This window comes from Panthera onca, chromosome F2 (genome assembly GCF_046562875.1).
Source record: "Panthera onca isolate mPanOnc1 chromosome F2, mPanOnc1 haplotype 2, whole genome shotgun sequence".
Lineage (NCBI taxonomy): Eukaryota > Metazoa > Chordata > Mammalia > Carnivora > Felidae > Panthera > Panthera onca.
In genome coordinates, this window is record NC_138356.1 from 23460017 (window position 1) to 23483626 (window position 23610).

The following is a 23610-nucleotide window of genomic DNA, read 5'->3' on the forward strand; positions in this document are numbered from 1 at the left end:
AGAGGAAGCATGTGTGGTGAGTAATTAGGCTCTACCACAAGTATTGTCATGTCATTGCACTCATTTGCTGAGGCATCTACAGGTCTATCTTCTTAGGGTAAATTATAAGTCTCCAGAATAAAGTAGAATTGGGTCTTATTTGTTTTGGTAGCTGTAGCACCAAATCTGGCATGGAGTTAATGTTTAATTTATAGCAGGGCATGTGGGATGCCAGGCTCACAGAGTGAACCTGGAGACGTTAAGACTAGTTATCTACTAATATTGCCAAGAAATGCCTAGATTTTTATCCCTTCCTGAAGATGGCCTCCCTCTGTAGATATTTCTAGAGGACACAGGGACCACATGCCAACAATGGGCGTGGGGCACCTACTTTGTTAATTCTCATTGTGTCTTCATGCAAGAAGCCTTCACAGGAGAAAGTCCTCATACCCTTCACCTCTCACAAGGCACTTCAGTGGGAGAGAGAGAGGTTGGGTTCCTGAAAGACAAAGGATGGGGTGGAGGGTTTCCAGTGAACCCCAATCTCAAGAATAAAAAGGGAACCAAAATATTTCTCAAGGATAAACCAGGCCTCTTCATCAACTGAGAAAGAAGTCAGAAGTTATAGGTGAATAAGCAGGACTATAGAACATTATAAAAATCTAGAACCTTATTCTTTCTGTCTCCATTTGGTTCCATGCAAAGCTCTTGCTACTCTTGTAGCCCCTGGGTGACTGCTAAAGGACTAGTATCTAGAATATATAAAGAACTTTCAGACTCAACAGTAAAAAACAAACAATCCAATTAAAAGATGGGCAAACAACTTGAAGAGAAGGTTCACCAAGGAGGATTTACAGATGGCGATTAAACATGTGAAAAGATGCTCCGCATCACTAGCCATTAAGACCACAAGGTTATTACAAACTTATTAAAACTGCCAAAATAAACAGTAGTGAATACACTAAATGCTGGAGAGGATTCCGAGAAACTGGATCTCTCATACATTTTTGACGGGAACATAAAATGTGTTGGCCACTCTGGAAAATAACCCAGTCATCACACTCTATATCACACACACTTTCATCTATCCCAGAGAAATGAAAATTTATGTCCACACCAAAACCTGTACACAAATGTTCATAGCAGTTTTATCTGTGATAGTCCAACAACTGGAAACAACCCAATATCCCACAATAGAGAAACTAAAAAGTAAACTGGTACATTCACACCATGGGATACTACTCAACATTACCTACTATACAATAAACAGGAACAACTACTGGTACACATAACTTGTATGGATCTTAAAGACATCAGGCTGAGTGAAGGTCACTTACTATATGACTCTATTTATATAACACCCTCGAAATGACAAAAGTATAGAGATGGAGAAGTCATTAGTGGTTGCCAAGGGTTAGTGATAGGGTGGAAGGAGGAGCACCAGGGAGATCTCTGTAGAAATGGAGGAGTTTTCCATCTTGATTGGGGTGGTGGTTACATGGGGTAAACTGGCATAGACCTACCATCCACATATGGTACTGCTGTCATCATCTTGGCTTGGATATTGTGTTATAGGTAAATAAAACGGAACCATTGGAGTACAAAGTACACACAACCATTCTGTACTACTCTTGCAACTTTCTGTGAATCTATAATTGTTTGAAAATAAAAATTAAAAACACAACAAAATTAGAAATGTACTTCTTGAAAATTAGTATTTTAATTTTTTTGAGAGGGGGAGAATGAGCAGGGGAGGGGAAGAGGGAGAGAAAGAATCTTAAGCAGGCTCCAGGCCCAGTGCAGAGCCTGATGAGGGGCTCAATCTCACGACCATGAGATCATGACCTGAGCTGAAATCAAGAGTCAGACACGTAACCAACTGAGCCACCCAGGTGCCCCGGTATTATTAATTTTAAAATGAATACTTCTAGGGAAACTGGATGGCTCAGTTGGTTAAGTGTCCAACTCCTGCTCAGGTCATGATCTCATAGTTCATGAGTTTGAGCCCCACATGGGCTCACTGCTATCAGCGCAGAGCCTGCTTTGGATCTTCTGTCCCCCATTCTTTCTGCACCTTCCCTGCTTGCACTCTCTTTCTCAAAAATAAATAAAACATTAAAAAAGAGAGAGAGAGAGAGAGAGAACAGGAAGGCAGGGCAGGTCACCAGGGCCTGGAAGCAGGGAGAATCTGTTTCAGGAGCTGTCTCTGGCAAGGGAGGTGGGCCTCCTCAAGAAACAGCTCTGCCACCCGCCTCTAATGTGGGGAAGCTGTACTTACTGGAAGTTAGCACCGTTTTCCTGTTTCCTTCTACTTCTGGGTGGCTAGATTATACTTCATCCCAGTGTAGAAATGAAGTGAGAGGGTATATCTCACCACCCTCTGCGGAACATGAACATAATTGGTCTCCCCTCTCAAGACATGCTGTTATAGGGGCGCCTGGGTGGCTCAGTCGGCTAAGTGTCCGACTTCAGCTCAGGTCACGATCTCGCAGTTTGTGGGTTCGAGCCCCGTGTCAGGCTCTGTGCTGACAGCTCAGAGCCTGGAGCCTGTTTCAGATTCTGTGTCTCCCTCTCTCTCTGACCCTCCCCCGTTCATGCTCTATCTCTCTCTGTCTCAAAAATAAATAAAAACGTTAAAAAAAATTAAAAAAAAAAAAAAGACATGCTGTTATATTCCCACAGTCTTCAACACGGCACTTGGGGCATCTCGTGGTGGGATTTTCAGCCAATACCTTCCAACTTCTTTTTGTCAAAATAAATATTAAAAATTCAATTCCCTCTTTAATTTTTTTATGTTTATTTTTGAGAGAGAGAGAGAGAGAAAGAGAGAGAGAGAGAGCACGCACATGAATGGGGGAGGGGCAGAGAGAGAGGGAGACACCGAATCAGAGCAGCCTCCAGGCTCTGAGTTGTCCACACAAAGCCCGAGACGGGGCTCAGACTCACGGACCAGGTGACATGACCTGAGCCGAAGTCAGACACTTAACCAACTGAGCCACCCAGGTGCCCCCCAATTCCCTCTTAAAAATCCTTGGGAATCTCAGATAACTTTCCAGTTAATACTGGGATTTAAAGGAATATATTTAAGGAATTCATTTATGGTGTTAAAATCTACCCTTCAACAAAAACAACACTCATGCAATACTATGATCATCATAAAAATCAGTAAAAACTTCATTCTTCCATTATTACTATAAGTAAATACCCAGTCTTATCGTCCAGTCTCTCTAATATGAGCCTCTCCTGGCTCTTCATTCATCGTAGGTGGAACAGAGTTGTGCATGGCAATATGGCTCCCAGTGACTTCATGATAATGTGTCTCTCCAAGTTTTAGTTTCTGCTATTCCCCTTCTCCCCTTTATTTCAGGTTTTTGTACCTTCAACTTGCTTGTAGTTGCCCCATATACATAATGTTCTTTCTTACTCCTTTCTTACCCCTGTGCCTTTCTCCTGCTGATGTCTCTGCTTGGAACCAAATGGTTCCCACCTGTATTGATCTATATGACTTTTCTTTCAGATCCAGCTTAGACAGCTTTCCTCCAGGAAACTGGCTACAGCCTTCTACTTGGACCAAAATGTCTGTTCTCTGCAGACACCTAGCACTTTCTACATAATACTAAAATGACCTATTGGTCTATCTACTCTGGTAGGTTATGAGATCTTCAAACCATAGACCATGTCTTCTTCCTCAAGTTTTCACATGCAGTACCTAGCAGAGCAGGAGCTCAACATGTCTGTGCAGCTTCACTGAATTATTGCCAAAATGCACATGAGTTTGACTTGAGTTTGAGTAACTAAGGATTCCTCCGGACATGCTCCTTCTCTCTCCTCTCAATCTGTTTTTTGTGTGAACATGAGCAGGGGCTGACTTTTGGCTGTGGGCAGTAGATCCAGAAATCTGGATTCCTTGATCAGATCTAGCTCTGTCCCTCTTGTATTTTTTTGGTAAAATAAGTAGTGTTCAAGGTAAGTGGTTTGCTTAAAATAATACAGGAGCATCTTCTTGGCATTATTGAAGAGTAAGGATCAGGAAGCCTAGTAGTCTGATTCCTTCTCAAAAGCCCTTGAGGTCTAGGGCTCCATTATCCTGAATCACCCACTTCCTTGGGGGATATAGTCACCTGACCCAGGGGTGGTAGGTTCTGGCAATGGGACCTAAGTGCCAGAGCTGCCTTGATCTGAACCTGTTGGAGCACCGGAGGCTAGGTGGGGTTCCCTGTGTTTACAAGGATGGGCTACATAAACATTTTTGCATCTCTTTATTTTTAAAAAGTTCTGTGTTTGGCAGAATTTGGCCTAATTAATTGCTACGGGGTGGCACAGTTAAACAAGAGAGGGCAAGTATAGCTTCTTCCGTCCCTTATTGTCAGAAGGGAGCAATACTAACCAAACGATCGGCTGGCTGACAGCAGTCCCTCCAAGAACCGTTGCCTTCCTCTTTCTCCCAGCACAGACCCATTCCCAACCCCATTCCAGTCTGACTTTACACCGGACTAGCTCCAGTGCAAAGTGACCGGACGGTCCCGCAGAGGACCCTGGGCAAAACTCTGAAAACGGCCTGCTTCGAACCTCATCCTAGCTAGCTCCATCCTCCCTAGCTCCAGCATCAGTAAGTTTTAAACTAGAGAGAGTAAAGGTTGGCAAAATCATCCCAGTTTACAGGCACTCATGGATCAAGAATAATTTTGGGAAAAATCATATATATATATATGATTTTTATATATATACATATATACACGTATATACATGTGTATATGTGTGTGTGTGTGTGTGTGTGTATTTAACCTTTTTAAAAAACCATTTGCTAAAAGAAGACCCGGGTCTTCTAAGGCTTGAGAAACACTGCCCTGGCCCTGCGCCCACAGTTCCCTCAGGAGCTTGCATCTCAGAGAGGTCATGAGACTCTTCTAAGGTCTGGAGCTGGTAAATGGCCTGCCCTGGCCCTGAACCCAGAATATCTGTAGTGTGAGGACACTCTGGCTGGAAGATGCTACATGTACTTGTTTAGCCGATACATCCGGCGTGCGGGAGTGCCGTGCCAGGCTGTGGCCAAAGGTGAAGCAAAGACAGCCCTCCCCTGAGGTGCCCGGTGGGTGGAGAGCACAGAAAACGCGCTGCAGGCCATCGGGGCGCTCCGGGAGGGACCCACAGCCCGGTGGGGGCGGGAAAGTCTTCCTGGGCGCCGTGCAGCCCGAGCGTTTGCAGAGGAAGAGCAGGCGCGGGAGAAAGGCATCCAGGACAGGGCCCAGCATGACAGAGGCACCGGGGCGAGAAGCAGCGTGCCTCGCGTGTGCGGCCAACTAGGCGGCAGCAGTGTTCCCGGAGGGGCCGGTGGGGGGCGTGGGGGAGCGGGGTCTGTCCTCCCAGGAAGCCTTAGTTAGGCTGGGCGGGCCCTGCGGGTTTGCTGAAACAAAACACTGCAGATCGGGTGGTTGGGTGGTTTACGCAACGGACATTGATCTTCCCACAGTTCAGGCGGCTGGAAGTCCGAGACCAAGGCGGCGGCAGGGCTGCTTTCTCCCGGGGCCTCGCTCCTTGGCTTGCTGCCAGCTGCTGCTTTCTCCGTGTCCTCACGTGGTCTTTTCTCTGAGTGCCTGCATCCCTGGTGTCCTCATTTCCTCTTCTTATAGGGACACCGGTCAGTTTGCCCACTTTAAGTTGCCTCTTTAAAGGCCAATTGTCTCTTTAAAGTCCCATTCTGGGGATAGGGCTTCAACGCTTGAATTTTAAGAGGGACACAACTGGGCCCATAAGGGCCTCTGTGTCATTGCAAACTTTAACCAGGGCAGTGACATGCTTAGATTTGTTTTCATATTTGTTTATTTTTTATTTTTTTTAATGTTTATTTATTTTTGAGAGGGAGAGACAGAGCACAATCGGGGGAGGGGCAGAGAGAGAGGGAGACACAGAATCCAAAGCAGGCTCCAGGCTCCTAGGTGTCAGCACAGAGCCTGACACGGGGTTTGAACTCACCAGCTACGAGATCATGACCTGAGCAGAAGTCAGCTGCTTAAGGGACTGAGCCACCCAGTGGCCCCTAGATTTGTGTTTTCAAAGGAGCCACCTGCTCGCAGCTGGATGGTGCAGAGGCAGGGAGACCAGCCGGGAGGCAATCAGAACGGCCTAAGCCTTTTCTCTTCCTAACTGACTTGATGCTTCTTCACATCTTACACCACTGACACCCCTTGCAGTTATGCTGCTTTCTCTGGGCAGAGGCCTTCTCTCTCATTGTGCCCAGGGGGGCTAACTGACTCCAGTGTGGACAGGCCTTTCTCCAGAGTCCCCCCACTGCCCACTGTGTAAAGAAGTGCCTTGCCAGGTCCCTGCTCTGACCTGATCTGCCAGCACCTTCCACAAACACTGAAGGAAGCAACACCTTCCCTCTGGGGCTGCAGGGAAGCCAAACACCTTCCAAGTCGCTCAGCTTAGGACAAGGGCCAAGGGGTAGGCTGAGGCTCCTGGAGGAAAGGGCCTGATTGAGAAACAGACCCACGGTCCATGGATGCTAGTTAGATGGTGTCCTCACCAAACCAGGGGTTTTAAGTTGGGGTCCACGGTACAGACAGAACATTACATTTTTTGATGTGTATTAACATCCAACTGAAACTTAGCACTTCCTTAGGCAAAATATTAAAAATATTGGAAGTACATTAGAAGTAGAGTTATTAGACCAATTGCTAGATCTCATTAGTCTATGTGCTAATAAACCCATTTATTACCACAGTACAAATTTATTCTTAGTTACTCTCAAACATTCTTCAATAGCATAGATATTCTCAAAATATTTTGATCATTGATGTCAATAGAATTTTTTGAAATCTTATGTATTTTTATTTGTTTAAAAATACTCTTTCTTTTGTTTCTTTCTTTATTTTTGAGAGAGTGCAAGCAGGGGAGGAGCAGAGAGAGGGGGACAGAGGATCCGAAGCAGGCTCTGTGCTGACAGCAGCGAGCCCGATGTGGGGCTTGAACTCAGGAGCTGCGAGACCATCACCTGAGCTGGAAGTGGGACATTCAACCAACTGAGCCACCCAGGTACCCTTAAAAATTTTCTTCTATGAAGAGGTCCATAGGTTTCACCAGAGTGACCAAAGGGTCCATGGCTCAAACGAGAGATGAGATGAAGGGGAGTCCAAGAGAGGAAACTAAATACCCATTTTACTCTCTGTTAAGAAAACATTTGGGCAGTTAAGACTTCAGGGAATTTAAGCTGCTCTTGAGCTAGAAAGTTTAGGGCCTCAAAATGTAACACAATCAAAGAGAGATATCTGTATTTCTCTGATGACAACTGTTCTTTGGCTTTTAATATCTTTTTGGCCCAAGCCCAAGTCTGAAAACGTAGACCGTTTGTATTATGCTGATCATCACACAGACGGACCTCTGCCTTCAGTCTCGGACGTACTTATTTAAGACCTACCAGGGCAAACTCACAGAAGAAGGTTATGGAGTCAGAGACTTTGCAAAAATCACACAAGTGTGTGTGCCATCTTTTCTCCAAGCTCGCCAGATGCTGCTATTGTTATGTATCAAGATACCACAGGGTGAGGTCGCCCCTGGGACTCTGTCACCACCCCTTGTGGGGATGGTGAGGCAAGAAGGTGATGGCATTTGCAGTTACCATCCACCCTCTCTCGCTACCCTAAAATGTTTGTGTATCACACATCCAAACGCCGGCACACGAGAATGTGGATGTGGAGACCAGGCATCGCAGGTGCCGTTCGCGAAAACACCAAAAGGCCCGGTTGTCCGTGTGTCGATCCCACACGCTGCTGGGCAAAGCTTGCAGTTGGCAGGTATCTTATCACATTTCTCTCCCAAAGTAACTGAATAAACGTGATCCTCGAACGGGACCATCTCATTCCCAGTGGCTCTTTCATTACTTCGTGCTTTCGCCTTTTGAGATGTTGTCTTTGCTCGTCCCACTTGAACCTACAGCCGTCAGCCCCTTTAATAGGGGTGTCTATAAAGAGCTGCCCTGAAATATGCTTTTCCAGTGCACTTAATGTCTTTCCAATTAAATCCAGATGTGAAAAGCCGAAGGAGCAGTTCTCAGGACTGAACGAGATGACATAAATCTTGCAGCTGACAGAGATCCCGCTGAGCTCGGTTGGGGAAACTCACAGAGAACTTGTTTGGGCCCAGAGAGGCGGCTGGGCATAAAGACAGATGTGTGCGCTCTGATTCCAGAAAATATGCTGAGAGACAAAACGCTCTTCCAACACAGTGCCTACAAATAGGGCCGGAGGCATGAAGCAGGTTGGTTTCGCTCCCCCTCCCACACTCACAGCTAGATCAAAGGAGGTGATTGAAAAGGCTTTGCTAGAAAACAGACCAACTCAGCGATGCTTCCTGGTCTCCTTAATTGCTCTTCTCAGGGAGAGGAAGGTGGGCACTCCTGACAGACCTTTGCTGGAAGAGAACAAGGGCTGTTTGTGCAGCTGAGGGTTTGGTTTTTATTTTTTTAATTATCAGGTTTTGTACACTTTCCAGAAAGTTCCTTTTAAAAATAGTATACTCTTCCTTCTCTTCTCCAGATGCTAGGAAGTGCAGGTTCAACCCAAACCGTGTCTATTTCAAAGGGACACAAAAACCCAGGGCTGGAGTTCAAGGAGTTTGGTGGCATGCTGCCCAAGGACTGAAGGGCTTGGGTTTTCTCTTACCCTCCCAGTAATTTTGTTTTTAAAGCTTGGAAAACAAATTCCACTGACGGATCAGCTTCTGCAGGATGCACTTGGAGAAGGGCAGGCAGGCAGTGGAAGCCAAGGAGCTGGGTGTGGGGAATGACCCCAGACTGGAGCCAACGTGGTCCCTCTGACAGACAGGTGCACAGTGGACAGATAGCTCCCTGATGCATCCAGAAGGCTCGCTTTCTAGAGTTTCAGGTTCACAGGCGAGCAGGGTGGTTTCATTCCCCCTCAAGAGTCTCCCCAGTTATCCACTGCTTGCTCTCTCACCCCTCTCCTACCCCATCAGGACAGCAGCTCTGTGACAGAGGACAGAGAGGCTTGACACCTGCTGTGGGTGGCTCGCAGGGGCCTGGTCAGGGCCACTCTTGTGAGCCTCATCTGGGTCTGGCCAAACCAGCCCTGGGAGCAGCCTTGTCCCCTCTCAACTGAGACTTTTGGCTTTTTCTGGCCATGCATCCCACATCAAGCCCCTATTAGAGTGCATTTCATTGACAATTTTGTGACCCTGACCATTTCCCCCTGTAACCGTATCTTTAAAATGGCTCCTTGTCTTCAGGTGGGTGAGAGCAGGGCTGTGTTCTTCCCTCTGTTTCCTGCTGCTAAAATGTCTCTGCCTGAAACAATGGCACTAAAGTATCAGAAAGTGAGTTCTGGATCACAGAACTGCACACATAACCTTGACCACTTTTATTTTCCATCTTGAGATAAAAGCCAAAACATGTTTTTTAAATTTATGTTTTACATCTTTAGTTGGGTATTACTTTACGGAGTGGATTCTGAGTATTGTAAAGATGTCTTCAAAGATAGACAGCTTCAACTGGAAAGGAGTTAATGCAAATTACAGCATATCCCAGTGACATGCTAATTTATAGCACCGTAAAGGTGCAGTTCAAAGCCCGAATGAGCCAGGAAGAAGTTGGTGGATTGATGGTTTGCAGTAAGAAAGGTTTAGAAACAATAAAATGTAACCAGGGTTTTAGTTTGGAAATGAACTAAAAGGTCCATTTGTTCCAAGTTACTGAGTTTTTAATTTAGATCTGCTGTTAAAACCTAATGCATTTTGTATTTGTGATTAGTAAATGACTGTAACTCAGTGTCTTTAAGATGAAATTGCAAAAGAGCAGGCATAATTTTCAAAGATAAGACTCACAGCTGCAGATTTCTTAGCAAAAATGTAATCTCTATATCTCACCTTTAAAATGAGGAAAAAGCAGAAGTGTAAAAAAAAAATCCACCTGTGACTTTATATTTTTTGAGGTTAGAAATTATTGCAAAAGGGAAAACATATTTCCATGGAGATGAAATTCACCTGTGAGAGCATATAAAAAATACACCATATTCATAAGCTATTGTTGGCAATTATTTACTCCAAACATTTGAATTTCAGCCAGAACGTAAAAGCTATCATTTTATATTTTTTCATGAGTACATAAGCATGTATTTCCATTTCTTTGCTCAGTATTCTAGACCTAAAGTGCAAATATATTCAGAAAACTCTCTAGGCTCTGAGCACTGTCTGGAAAACATTGAGAGGCACTTGGCTACCCAAACCAAGCTGATGAAAACTGGCACAGGGGTCTGTCATAGCCTGGGTGCTTTGAGGCCTGAGTAGATAAACCAGTTTGAAAATGGATAGCTCTTTTTAGAAATCAGAAGAACTTTTTTTTTCTTTTAAGAGGCAATGACTTCTTAGGGTAGGTAGATTTTTTTCATTTTGTTTTTTAATTAAAAAAAATTTTTTTTAAGTTTATTTCTTTTGAGAGAGATAGAGAGAGAGCAAGTGGGGGAGGAGAAGAGAGAGGGAGAGAATCCCAAGCAGGCTCTGCTCTGTCAGAATAGAGCCTGACGCAGGGCTCAATCCCACAAACTGTGAGATCATGACCTGAGCCGAAATCAAGATTTGGGTGCTTAATTGACTGAACCTCCCAGGTGCCCCTTCATTTTATACCAATAAATATAAATTCTGGCTTGGTAAGACGAATAACATCATGTCTTTCTAAAAGACACAGCTACTGATTAGACATATGGTTGTTTTTGTGTTTGTTTGTTTGTTTGTTTGGTTTTGGCAGGTAATTGTCCTAGGTGTGGCTCACACCACAGCCAGGTTACTCTCTCCCCACTGGGTGTATGTCCTCTGAGCAGAAGACATGCCCTAGCATCCACTCTGTTCTGGAGGGCAGAGCTGTGTGCCTTCACTCAGGATACATGTCTGCATAGCCAGAAAACAAATGGGCACTTCCACTAAAATCTGTTTTCCTTTTACTTGAGACCATCTGATCCTAAGTACATCTGATTCTAAATACATTTCTTAGAAAAAAAACCAGAATATTAGACTATTTAAAAATTAGTAATCCTTGGGGCGCCTGGGTGGCTCAGTCGCTTACGCATTTGACTTTGGCTTGGGTCATCATTTCACGATCCATGGGTTTGAGCCCTGTGTCAGGCACTGTGCTGACAGCTCAGAGCCTGGAGCCTGCTTCAGCTTCTGTGTCTCCCTCCTCTCTGCCCCTACCCAGCTTGTGCTCTGTCTCTCTCTGTCTCCCAAAAATAAATGCTAAATTTTTTTAAAAAATTAGTAATCCTTAATAAATAAATAAGTTATCCATAAAAGAGAGGTTATTAAATTTGTTTCTCCATAGAGCAAGCTATAAAATAGGAATTCTGCCCACCAGTCCAAATTAGCAGCTACAGATTGAGCACTTAAGGCTGCAGGTTAGTTTTAAAAATGCCACACATTCATAAAGTTGCATTTTACTACACATGCCAAAGCATTAAACAGTAACTGTGATATAACACCCATTGGACAAATGTAAAATTTGCAGAACCCTAAAGAATAATATTTCATCTTGGATTATCTGGTTGCCTATTTCATTTGCAGACATGACCTAGTTAAAAAAATGTTCAGTAGATATACCTTCAACTCACATATTAATTTATGCTGCTGCTTTTTTTAACCCCCTTTAATTGCCCCCATCCCTTCACTCCTCTCCCACTTTCCTCTGGCAACCACTAATCTGTTCTCTGTATCAATGAGTTAGTTCTTTTTTTTTTTTAAGATACCTCATATATGTGAGGTCATACAGTATTTGTCTTTATCTGTCTGATTTCTTTCACTTAGCATAATGCCTGCAAGTTCCATCCATGTTGTTCCAAATAATAGAATTTCCTTTTTTTGTTGTTGAGAAAGAGAAAGCACACAAAGAGAATGATGGCAGAGACAGAGGGAGAGAGAATCTCAAGCAGACCCCATGCCCAGTGCAGAGCCCAACATGGGGCTCCATCTCACAACCATGAGACCATGACCTGAGCTGAAATCAAGAGTCAGGTGCTTAACTGACTGAGCCACCCAGGCTCCCCTCCTTCTTTTTTTTTTTTTTTTTTTATGGCTGATAATATTCTATTGTGTGTGTGTGTGTGTGTGTGTGTGTGTGTGTGTGTGTACTACATTTCCTTTATCTGTTCATCCACTGTTGGACACTTAGGTTGTTTCCATGTCTTGGCTACTGTAAATAATGCTGCAATGAACATGGGGGTACAGATATCTTTTCGAGCTAGTGATGGTGTTTCCTTTGGATAAATACCCAGAAGTAGAATTGCTGGACCATATGGGAGTTCTGTTTTTAATTTTTTGAGGAACCTCCACTCTCTTCTCCACAGTGGCTGCACCCATTTACATTCTCACCAACCGTGCACAAAGGACTCTCTTTTCTCCTTATGCTCCCTATGCTTTCCACTTACTCTTCATGATAGTATCATCATAAAATGGGTCTAAAAGACTTCTTTCTGTGATTTTTGTTTGTACCTGTATTGAGGCATATTTGTCTAAATGCTAACTCAGTGGCAGCAACCGAGAAAGAAAGTGAAGACTAGGGTCCACGGGAATGGGGTCCTGGGTCACTTTGTGCCAATACTATCTGCTGATCGTTTACCCAGCTGCTCTCTTCTTCAACATGACAGATGCAATAACAGTCCAGGAGGACGTCTGACATTTGAATGGCATTTAATATTTTATTATTTTTAAAGAGAGAAGACAAAGAATTTGAGACAAGGAAAGGACTAATGGGGAGATCTTTCAAAGGCAATTCAATATCATCTCAGCTTACTGAGCTGTAGGAGTTCTAGATGTACAGCCTACAGCTGTATATTAACACACAGACACCGCTTCAGAGACTACAGCAAAGCCAACAGTGAAACTGTGTCTCCCAGGGGACAATGACACTGCACGAGAGCTGCAAACTGCACAGGTCTGGGATTGTTAGCACTGATAGATGGGCGCTTTTGTCAGGGGACTGAGTCCTCCCCAGGCTAGAAGAGGAGTGGTTTTGGCAGTTCTTCCAAGCCAGCTCATGCTTAAACATAGGATTCAGGCTCCACTGGAGATGGAAATATTTAGCCAGGTCATCCTACTCCGTGTTTGCAGCACAACACTGGAATTCGCCCATGTGCGAGCACACCAAGCACATGCCTTGCTGCAGGCAGAAGGGCCATCTGGATCCCATCCCCTTGTACAGAGGTGCAGGTCATGAAGCCTACTGCCTGCTCTGCTGGGCTGGGTTTGGGACTGGCTGCTATCTAATGGTGGGGAATTTTCCTTATGTAAAGGTTCAGAAAGTAGAGGCAGAATTGATTTGGAGAACCTCACAGCTTTGGTCTCTGATCAAACCACCACTCTCTCAGGGGCCGTGTGACTAGGGTAGAGGGCCTAGGAGTCAGGACCACAGGTCAGAAGTCAAAGATCAATATGCCCACAAGCCTTGCTCCAGCCACCGTAGACACTGAAGTCTCTTACCAGATCTTCCTTGATCTGGAAATATTCCCAGTGGTCCTGGGGCAGCCACAGTTCAGGGCAGGAAGGATAGCCCAAACCAGGCATGGAGACAGTCATGCTCACTTGGGTAGCACATATACTAAAATAGGAATGGGAGACAGTCCTCACAGCCTCCAGAGACAGGCCCAGGAGGTGCTCTGTGCCTTTGCTTAGTTTATTCCCTCTGCTTAGAGGGCCCTTCCCACCTGTCTGCCCCTGAAAAACCACTACGTATTATTTAGGATTCAGCTAAGCTGTCATTTCCTCCCTAAATGCTCCCCTAATCCCTGAGAATAAATTGTTCTGCCTTGTGTACATCCAAATGCTTTGCCCATATCTCCACTATGGATTTGTATCATATTGATAATATGTGAGACTGAATGCCTCTGTACCCCACCAGGCCACAAGCTATTCAAGGTCAGGGGGTATGTTGTATTTATCTCTTTAGTTCTAACACAAATCCAAAATGTATAGGGTATTCAATAAATATTGGATGGACAGATGGATGGATGAGAAGCTAAGGCTTGGTGCCTGAAGGTATCAGCTAAATCAAAGCTCTTGGCTATTTTTAGTCTAAGAGGATGGGTTCAATGTCTAGGTGTAAGCCAGAAAGGAATCCACAATTGGCACAGATCAATTACAAAGATGCCTCTCTCCAGTGGGCAGGATCAGGCTCAGCAGTAAAACAAATACTCTTACAATATTCAGTTCTGTGAGTAGCATGTATTTCAGTCTTGTTGCCATGGAGCATTGTTGAATTAAAAGTTAAGTAGGACATAATTACTGCATGAGATTAGGCACAAAAGGGCAATCTAAAATATACAGTGTGGTCTATTTAATGTTTTTATTTATTTTTGAGACCGAGAGAGACAGAGCACGAGCAGGGGAGGGGCAGAGAGAGAGGCAGACACAGAATCTGAAGCAGGCTCCAGGCTCTGAGCTGTCAGCACAGAGCCTGACACAGGGCTCAAACTCACAGACTGTGAGATCATGACCTGAGCTGAAGTCAGACGCTTAACCGACTGAGCCACCCAGGCATCCCTACAGTGTGGTCTATTTAAAACAGATCTCCGTTGGTGGTATAGATGACTTTAAACAGGGCCTATTTAAAATGAGTGAGCCCGAATTAATCCACAGTAAGAAATGGAACCTCTCATCTTGCATTACACAGAGAAAGAATAACGGAAATCTGCCCAGAGTTATCAATCATTCATTCAGTCAGGCGTCTTTTGAATGCATCCTATATGCACAACATTATCTCTGCTTCATGGAGGGCATAAAGAAACAGGAAATGTGCACACAAAAGAGGAAGAATTTGTCAGGTGTGAGTGAGAGGGAGCAGGAGGGGATGCGGCCAAACAGCCTAGCTGTGAGGCAGGAATGAGCATAGTGCCTGCAGCTGGAGGTCTTGGGGGTGTCCGTTCCATTGGATCTCACCAGATAGTCATTCTCTTCCTGCTACTCATATGTGGGTTGCCTGGGCTGACACAATTCTATACTTTTAAAGCCACTGACATTTTCTCTATGACAACAGTTACATTTTTCAAATATGCATAATTTAGGCACAAACACATTTGGACATGTGTTCAAAAATGGAAACAGTACAGGGGCTGCTAAATTCAAATTTGAGGAGTATTACAGAACAATTTTATCTAGTAGTGAATCACATACAGTGCATTGAAAAGCACATTTATCAAATGAAACAAGATCCTTTTCTGTTTGTTCCAAAATCTTTGATTCTCTGATTTAATAAATACATTGATATTTGAACTTGTTAATGACATTTTTTTAAGCCCTGACGTCTTTCTTTTTTTTTTCTAGTTTATTTATTTATTTGTTGGGGGGGGGGGAGGGGCAGAGAGAGAGGGAGAGAGACAATCCCAAACAGGATCCATGCTGTCAGAGTAGAGCCTGATGCCAGGCTCAATCTCACAAACCGTGAGATCATGACATGAGCTGACACCAAGAGCTGGACGCTTAACCGACTGAACCACCCAGGCACCCCCAGCCCTGACATCTTTAATTTGCATTGGGCACTCTTTAAAATGCTGTAGTTTTTCCTCATGGGCACATTTTATCTATGAAGTAAGATTTTCTTCATAATTCTCTCTGGCTTTTTTCGCTAATCAAGGGCACTGAGAGGTACAAAAATGACTGATCTGCAGTCAGATATCTGTTTTCCAGTGGAAAAAAACAAGAATATTAGAGACCCAAATCAAACTTAAAAATACACAGAAAGAAATCTCAACAGCCAATGAAGCACTTCCCTTTTGATATTAGCATCTGAATGCCAATCAATAATTAAATAGAATGTAGGTTGGTGTCCAAGCACAGGCCCTTAGGGGCTGCAGGGCCCTCCCAGGGAACCAATTCTGAGAAGGGCCGAGAAGCCTGCACCAGGTGCCTTGTGGACCCCAGGCAGCCCCCGCAGCCTCAGCAAATACACAGGCAGTTGGGTCTTCATCTCAAATGAACCATTCACGCTTAGGCACCCTCTCATATTTCCATTTGTAATGTTGTCATAGAGGAATTTCATTTTATGCTTTCCAGACTAATGATTTGGTACAAAAAAGATATGCTGCTAAAATAAGAGGATGGGGGAGGAAAAGAATTCTTGCAGACATGTGTGAATCAGCAAAGCAATAGGCCGAGAAAAACTATGCACTGGCTTTGATCTCCCACGTCCCCGTGACTCTGAGGCTTTGCTTACAATTTATTCAATCTGAGCTTTGAATACCACTCTTAGTTTTCTCTTTGGTGTAACATTTGTCTGACTTTCCTTTCTACTGCAATATCCTTATTTTAGCGGCTTTAATTTGTAGGATTTCCACTAGGCTAGGCATGATATGCAAAGTACTGAACAACAGGTTAACACGGTTAACAGGTTAATACAGGCACTGACCAAGCAGACTGACACTCTGGGCTGGGGCAGTGTCTGAGACACGGGTGTCACTCCTTTAGCTGGGTCTTGGGGAGGTGAGAAGAAGGGGGGCTTTCAGAGAGGGGCCTAGGCAGCCACGGGGTTGGCAGAGAGCACTGAGAGCTCTAGGCCATGGCTCTTTACCAACGGGTATGGAAGTATTTCAATATTTTAACAACCAATATAGGCAAACTACAGCATACTAACACCAATCTGATGAACATCATCTCCATTAAGATCCATCCTTAAATTTCCTTCCCAGGAAATTTCTTCTCGCAGGAAAATTCTTCCTCACAGGAAGAGCTACGATTTAATTAAGATTCTCAGCTTTACTTCCATAAAATAAAATTGGCTCTAGCACTGACTTGGAATTTTGTTTTTAACAGTTATAGTTTTCCTCATTAGACAATTCAGCTTCAGGGTAATATATCTGAATCCCATGGTTTCTACTCTGATTCCAATTCAATATTCTAAGATATTCAGGAATATGTGCTTTTATTCCTGCTTTCATTTTAATGTACAAAAATCTTCTTACTTTATCACTCTTTGGACTTAAGCCTGTCTAGTAAGTTTATAGAAGCAAGAAAGAGAGAAAAAGAGCCTACGGTTTCATTAACAGTTGCCAGACATTCTCTCCCAATACTTGTCAAGCAAAACTCAAGGGAGAATGTTAAACAATTGAGAACAAAATTATACCCCCTGAAAAGTAGCTATAGAATGTTCTTTTTTTTTAAATCTTTGCTAACTTGAATATTATCTCTAACTGTAAAAATGTTGGTTCATTCTGAGCACCTTTAACAAAGATATAAGAAAGTTAGCTCTTGTTACATGAACCTGATTTTCAACATGTGTGTTCTCAAAAAGAGAGACCAGAATTTTATCCTGACACATTCAGAACTGAACTGCTGTAAACCAAGCTCCGAATACAGAAAGAACAGGAGGAAGTTGATGCTGGTCAGTGGGTGGATGGCATTGGAGAAGGGCAATAACACTTGACATTAATTATACATCGTCCCACCCGGTCCTAGTCAGGGTATTTGCCAAGAAGTTCTTACATTCCTGTGGCTGGGGAACAGGGCCACACTAGAGTTTCATGGAAAACAACAGTGCCTTATAAAACATTTTAATCACTCCAGCTCCCTGCAATGACTAAAAAATCTAACAAAAAATTTCATTGAATGGAAGCCTACTTCTGTCAAAGTAATCAAATTTTGACTTTAAAGTTTTTTTATTTTAAAGAAGTTTCCTATGTTCATTGTTCTCTCATGACTAACAACTACTGATTTAATATTAACTTGCCAAGGTTTTTATACTGCAAAGATAGATGCAAGATAAAGTTTGCACACACGCACACACACACACACACACACAACCATACAGAGGATGCTCTTGTTTGACAGTGTATAGTCACGAAAGAGAAGCAGAGTTTCTTGTCACCTAGCATGAAAAAACTTAACTCCTGACAAATACAGAGAATATGAGCCATGTCAGCTCAGCTTTATTATTAGATTTATATGAAAGAGTCATAACTTTCCACTCTATAGAAATAGCTTTACAGAATACATTTTCCATACAGAAATCAGAAATCCCTAAATTCATCCTGAGAGCCATCTGAATGGTCCGGGCTTTTTTAAGGGGGTGACTTTAAATAGTTGAGAGGCACTCTGGTTTCTGGAGCTGCATTTTTACCCTCTCCCTGTCAGGAAGTGGGCCTCCTACATGAAGTCTGCTCTCATTAAGATGATGCCCCCTCCCTGTCACCCAGAGACTTCAAACCGTGGCCCTAGCATGTGCAGAGCTCCCAGTGAGATAAAAGCCAATCCTCAGACTCGAGCAGCTCTGCCCCCAGATATTGCCACGACCCACATAGGCTGCTGTCATTACACCCACGCTGTTGTCACAACACCCAACGGGCTGTTATTAAGGGCCCTGGTATGCTGCCGAATATATGCATTAAACAGGAATTTCAAACACATATTTCAGGAATACTTGTCCTTGGCTCCATATCTTCATTTGCTCAATGTGGCCACTGTCTCTGGAGGAGCGGCTGCTCTCAGGCATGGCTGGCTGGGACTCTCAAGGCCTCCCCGGGGCCCCAGCCCCAGCGGTGAACGCACAATGGAAATCAGAGGAATGCTGCAGAGGAATCTAGGGCAGAGCTGAATTGGATTGTTCTCCTTCTATTAGACCATTCGTATAGGTCAACACACCTCACTCCACCCTCAGCCTGTACTCAGCCGTGGCCAACCCAAGCTCCAACTCCATTCCAGTTCTATATCCTTATCTTCTTACGAACCTCAGTCTCCTAGCCTGAGGTACCTGACGAGTTGTGGGTCTGGCAGACATTCCCCTTACCCTGCCTCGATGCTGTGGAGGAACTGTTGTCTCCATATTGAACCAAGCAAGAACTCGAAGGAAAAAGGCAGTGGTATTGTTATTGTATTGTATTGTTATTGTTTTGATTGAGGTGGTTTGGGAAAGTTCATCTGTTCCAAGTTAGAAAAGGGACAGGATTTGAGAGACAGCAAAAATGACTGAATCAATATTTAAGGGCTTTAATTCTTGTTAAACACGTATGCTAAATGACTATAGAGGATGAGAGAAGTTTTGAACAAGTTTAAACACATTTGATGATATTTAGCTTAAGAGCTCCATTTCGCCTTTCCTAAAAATTGATGTGAGTAAATCGGCAGTGGTAAAGGATGGCTAAATAGGAATTACAAAGGGCTTTTGAGGAACACACTTGAGGGACAGTGGTGATCTCTGTCCTCTGCTAAGGCTTTGAGTACTCTTAGATCCATGGTCTTCTGGCCTTGAAGTATCCTGTGGTATTCCCTAGTTGTTTGCCGGGGGGGGGGGGGGGGTGGTGTCAGCTCTGGTGAGGACAAAAGCATCAGCTGCTTCCAGGATACGAGCCCTGATTATTTAGTGCCCTACTCCATCCATAGCTTTGTTTTCATCTTCTTCACGCTGATGTCATAAGGAGCTCCAACGTGCTTAGGCTATGTTGGTCACATTCCACAGATTTCCAATATGCTTCTGACAGGGATTCATTCCAAATGGTTTAGCTGTTAATGCTAGAACTGGCTTTGGACTGGGAGGCTGGAACCACAGCTCTGAGCTTTACCTTTTGGGGTGCACTTGCTCCTTTATCCCCACTTTTCTTCTTTCTGTTTAAGGAATCATTGAATAACTGTGCTCTAGGTTCTTTGATATGTGGTACGTGATTATATGGGCTAAGGAGTCAGAGTGACCTGGTCTGGAATCTGGCTAAGAGACTTTGGGGAAATGGCATCACTTCTCTGAGTCTCTGGGTCCTCCCTGGGTTTCCTCAGATGAGATAATGCACACAAAGGATTTACCACAGTGCCTGGCACATAGGGGATGTATGCACATACAGCAGCTCTCACCCTTACACAGATGTATACGACAGACCACGAACAGCTGATGGCCCAGTGGGAAAGGAAAACATTAAGCAGAGATTTCAATACTTCTGATAAGCACTAGTTTTAAAGGACTAATATTCATCCCAGCCTTAGTAAGTAATTAGGAGGAAGGTGAGGCTGAGAGGAGGAATACAGGAATTGATGCCTGAGCTGTATCTTATTGGGTAAGAAGAGGAAGATATCATCTCACTGGTTTGGGAGACAATCAGAAACCTTGTGGAATCATAACTAAATTTGGCAAGCATGGGGTACCTAAACCATGATTTCTTCTGTGTATTTGCAGATGCATCCGTATGCTAGGGGAAGGATACCACTTACATCATGTCATACTGGTGGCAGTCAGGGAGGTCAACAGATAGTGCAAGCATGGTAGCAAGTGGGAGGAGGATGGAGACTGTGTAGGAGGGGGGGGAATGAGGTGGGGAGAAGCAGAAGTCAATGGGAAGCCAGCTGCAGGCTTTCACCCATATGTGGAATGCAGGGAAACTCTTAAACTTGGAGTCTGCAGGGAAGTGGACCAGTCCCCTGGAACTGCACACTCTGGTCTCCGCCTAGCCACAGTGTCACCCCGAGAGCTCAGCGCTGTAGCTCCCAGCAGCTCTGCTCCCACCCTTCCCCTTGGTCAGCCCAATTACCCTGCTTCTTTGTCTGGTCTGATGACCTAACCTCACCTAACCTAACCCAACCTAACTCCCATCACCTCAACCTTTTCAACCACTACAGCCACCCTCCATTTGTCATGGTTTTTTTTTGGTCCACATCTGCTAATAAATAACAACAAAATATAAACCTAAAAATATGTAAGATATTTTCCTTATTCCTCTGGCATCTATGACTTCAAGTGTCACCTACATTGTGATGTGCCAAAATGTAAGTGTTCTTAGTCAACTTAATGTCTTTATGATACCTCTATGATAATGTCTTTATGACAAATAAGTGCAATTTATTGGAATGCCTTTGGGATGTACACAGTCGATCGTGTAATAAAGACTATGGCATTCCAGAGTGCATAGCCAGTGATGGTGAAGGAACTTCTCTGAAGATTGTTTGCACAATAGATAATTAACTTGAAGGCAGTCATATTAGGAGGCAATGAAAAGATTCCTTTTTTTCCTGCTAGTCTGCCTCTGTGCCTGCTTTTCTGCCTACCTACCGACATTTGCTGAGTCCAAATGGAGAAGTGGGTCTAATAGACATAGGTTTGGCTCCTCACTATGTGATTATGGATAAGTTAATTAGATATTATAACACTTGCTAGAGAGTGATAAGATTAATACTGTCTAGTTTTACCTATTCTATACCTTATCAAAGCAATATGCTGGCTTTTGAAAATGAAAATGGCACATAGATCTTCATGTGTGGCCATGTACATGTGCTAGGCTTTTACTGGTTCATTTGTACTATTCCCTGGCCTGCTTTGAATAAGCAAGGTACAAATAAAAAATGGCTTTTATAACAATGTTGTCCAGAAAAATTGTATTCCTCATAATCTATTTCACTTCATATCTGCCAGTTCCGAGGAATAAATATACTTTATGCATGAATTTCTGAGTACTTGATCATAAAGGATATTGCTTCATAAGAAAGACTGTAGAAAAATAAATCACCATAATTATTATGCAAGCTGATGACACAAAACAAATACTCACAGTTCAGGCTTCTAAGTCTTTCTAAGTGGTCAAGGCCTTAGTCTGATACTCTTCCCACGACTTTGTTATAAGTTTATTTATCGATGTGCAATCCAAGATTCAGAGCCCCTACTTTTATGGGAAGCATGTTCAGGAAAAGGAGTCGAGGTACCTACTCCATTTGTGAAGGAGACTTCCAAGAAGGTAATTTCCTTTGGTTCTGATTTATCCCATATCTGGGGTGAATAAAAGTTTGACTTTTGCAAAATGATTTCTGATCGGTGAGCAGCTGCAGGGAACATTTGTGAGCTCTAGGATGCAGAGCAAGATAAGGAAAGTACCTCATGTCTTATGGAATTGACTTTGAATATTTTTCATTTTAACCTTCAAAGCAGGTTTGCTAATCTTGTATGTGCACTGGAGAGGAAGTGGGGGGGGGGTTGGTGGCTATGAAATCAAGACTTGAAAATGGTGTATCAAGAGCCTTCCCACCAGAGGCCAGATCTGTTGTGAAACCTCTTTATTCCACCAGTCTTTTTCTTTTTAATAGGCAGGAGTTTTGGGCAACACTTTCCAAGTTGCCCGAAAACTTGTGCGATTTCTAGCTTTTGAATGGAACTTTTCTGGGATACTGCCTGAAGCAGAAAGCCTTGGTTTGGTTTGGTTTTGTTTTGCTTTCACACAAGAAACATGCTGGCAGACAGATCAGGCAGAACCCTGTTTCAAGAGGCTACTCAATCTTCTAAGCTCACACGGAGCTATAAAGCTGGTTCTCAGACGTCTCCATTTTCTCTCTGAATCCTTTCTGAATGAAGGTTCTTGCGGCTGCTTACTATTCTTTTAGAGGGTGACACCTATTCTCTATTCTCCTTCACTTTGAATATCATTTTTCAAGCTTTCTGGGAAGCGCCGTTACACTTCTATGAAGAGACTCCAACTGCCAATCTCAAAATATTCTTTGAAACCAGTAACACCAGGTGCTCTGTTCAAGAAGGAGAGGAGGCAGCTCCGTATAATATACAATACAACGTTTGTTCGCAGGCAGCACTGGATTTAAACACACACACACACACACACACACACACACACACAACTGCAGCCTAAATAGCTCAGTGTTTCTCTTGAAACACTCTGACGGTTCAGGAAATGCAAGAAAACTCTCAAAAACAAAGCATTTTAAAAAACTGAAACAGAAGAATCAAAGGAAACATTAAAAAAAGAATCCAAGTTGAACATGGCTTGTAATAACATGCTTAACAGAACGGAAGTTGGGAAGTTAGATGAAGTTCTATCATCAACCTGCAAGTAAGAATGAACTCTTTCAGAATGATAAAAGATCTACTCTTTGTAAGCAATTTTAGAGGGGGGGTGGATTTGTTTTTCGGATATCATTTTAGGAAGATACAGCTAAAATGAGGTCATTGCCCATTGGAGGATGCCACTATTTTCTCAGCATAATTTATGTATGGAACCAAAGTAAATGGAAGAATAAACATCAATGTGATGGTTTCTACTCTTGCCAAGAAACTATTTATTGCCTTTTTGAGTTTGTATATAGCCTTGCTCTTCGAAGAGCAGAGATCTGCAAAGAAGGAAATTCAGGTGGCAGAGATGACTCCTAGCACCAGCCCATGCTGACTGACAGCTTGGGTCCGACCCTACTAGTTCCCAGCCCCTTGAGCAGTGTGGCCAAACAGTCCTGTGCTTTCCTATCCAATGCTCAACAGTTTAAAACATGATAAACATTTCAAATCTCTTTGGATGCATATTGACGTTTTCCAGCATGTATGATAATATTTTGTTAAATATTTAAATGGATTTTTTAAATTTTTTTTTAACGTTTATTTATTTTTGAGACAGAGAGAGACAGAGCATGAACGGGGGAGGGTCAGAGAGAGGGAGACACAGAATCTGAAACAGGCTCCAGGCTCTGGGCTGTCAGCACAGAGCCCGACGCGGGGCTCGAACCCACAGACTGTGAGATCATGACCTGAGCCGAAGTCGGCCGCTTAACCGACTGAGCCACCCAGGCGCCCCTAAATGGATTTTTTTAAAACTACAATTTCTTTATGCGATCCTAGAATATAGCCCATCCTCCTTATTTAGCTTCTGTATTTAGTAGAAATGTATTTGACCAGAAAAC

General features: G+C 43.5%; 1 protein-coding gene across 16 annotated transcripts in view; it reads right to left on the reverse strand.

Annotated features, from left to right (window-relative positions):
- Positions 1 to 23610, reverse strand: part of STAU2 (staufen double-stranded RNA binding protein 2) — a 306203-nt gene that overhangs the window by 19735 nt on the left and 262858 nt on the right. Inside the window, exon 12 of one of the 16 annotated variants that reach the window (XR_013553422.2) lies at positions 371 to 478. The exons of the other annotated variants lie outside the window; for them this stretch is intronic. The gene's annotated coding sequence lies outside the window, so the exon portion shown is untranslated. The remainder of the gene's footprint in view (positions 1 to 370; positions 479 to 23610) is intronic. 16 annotated transcript variants of the gene reach the window in all.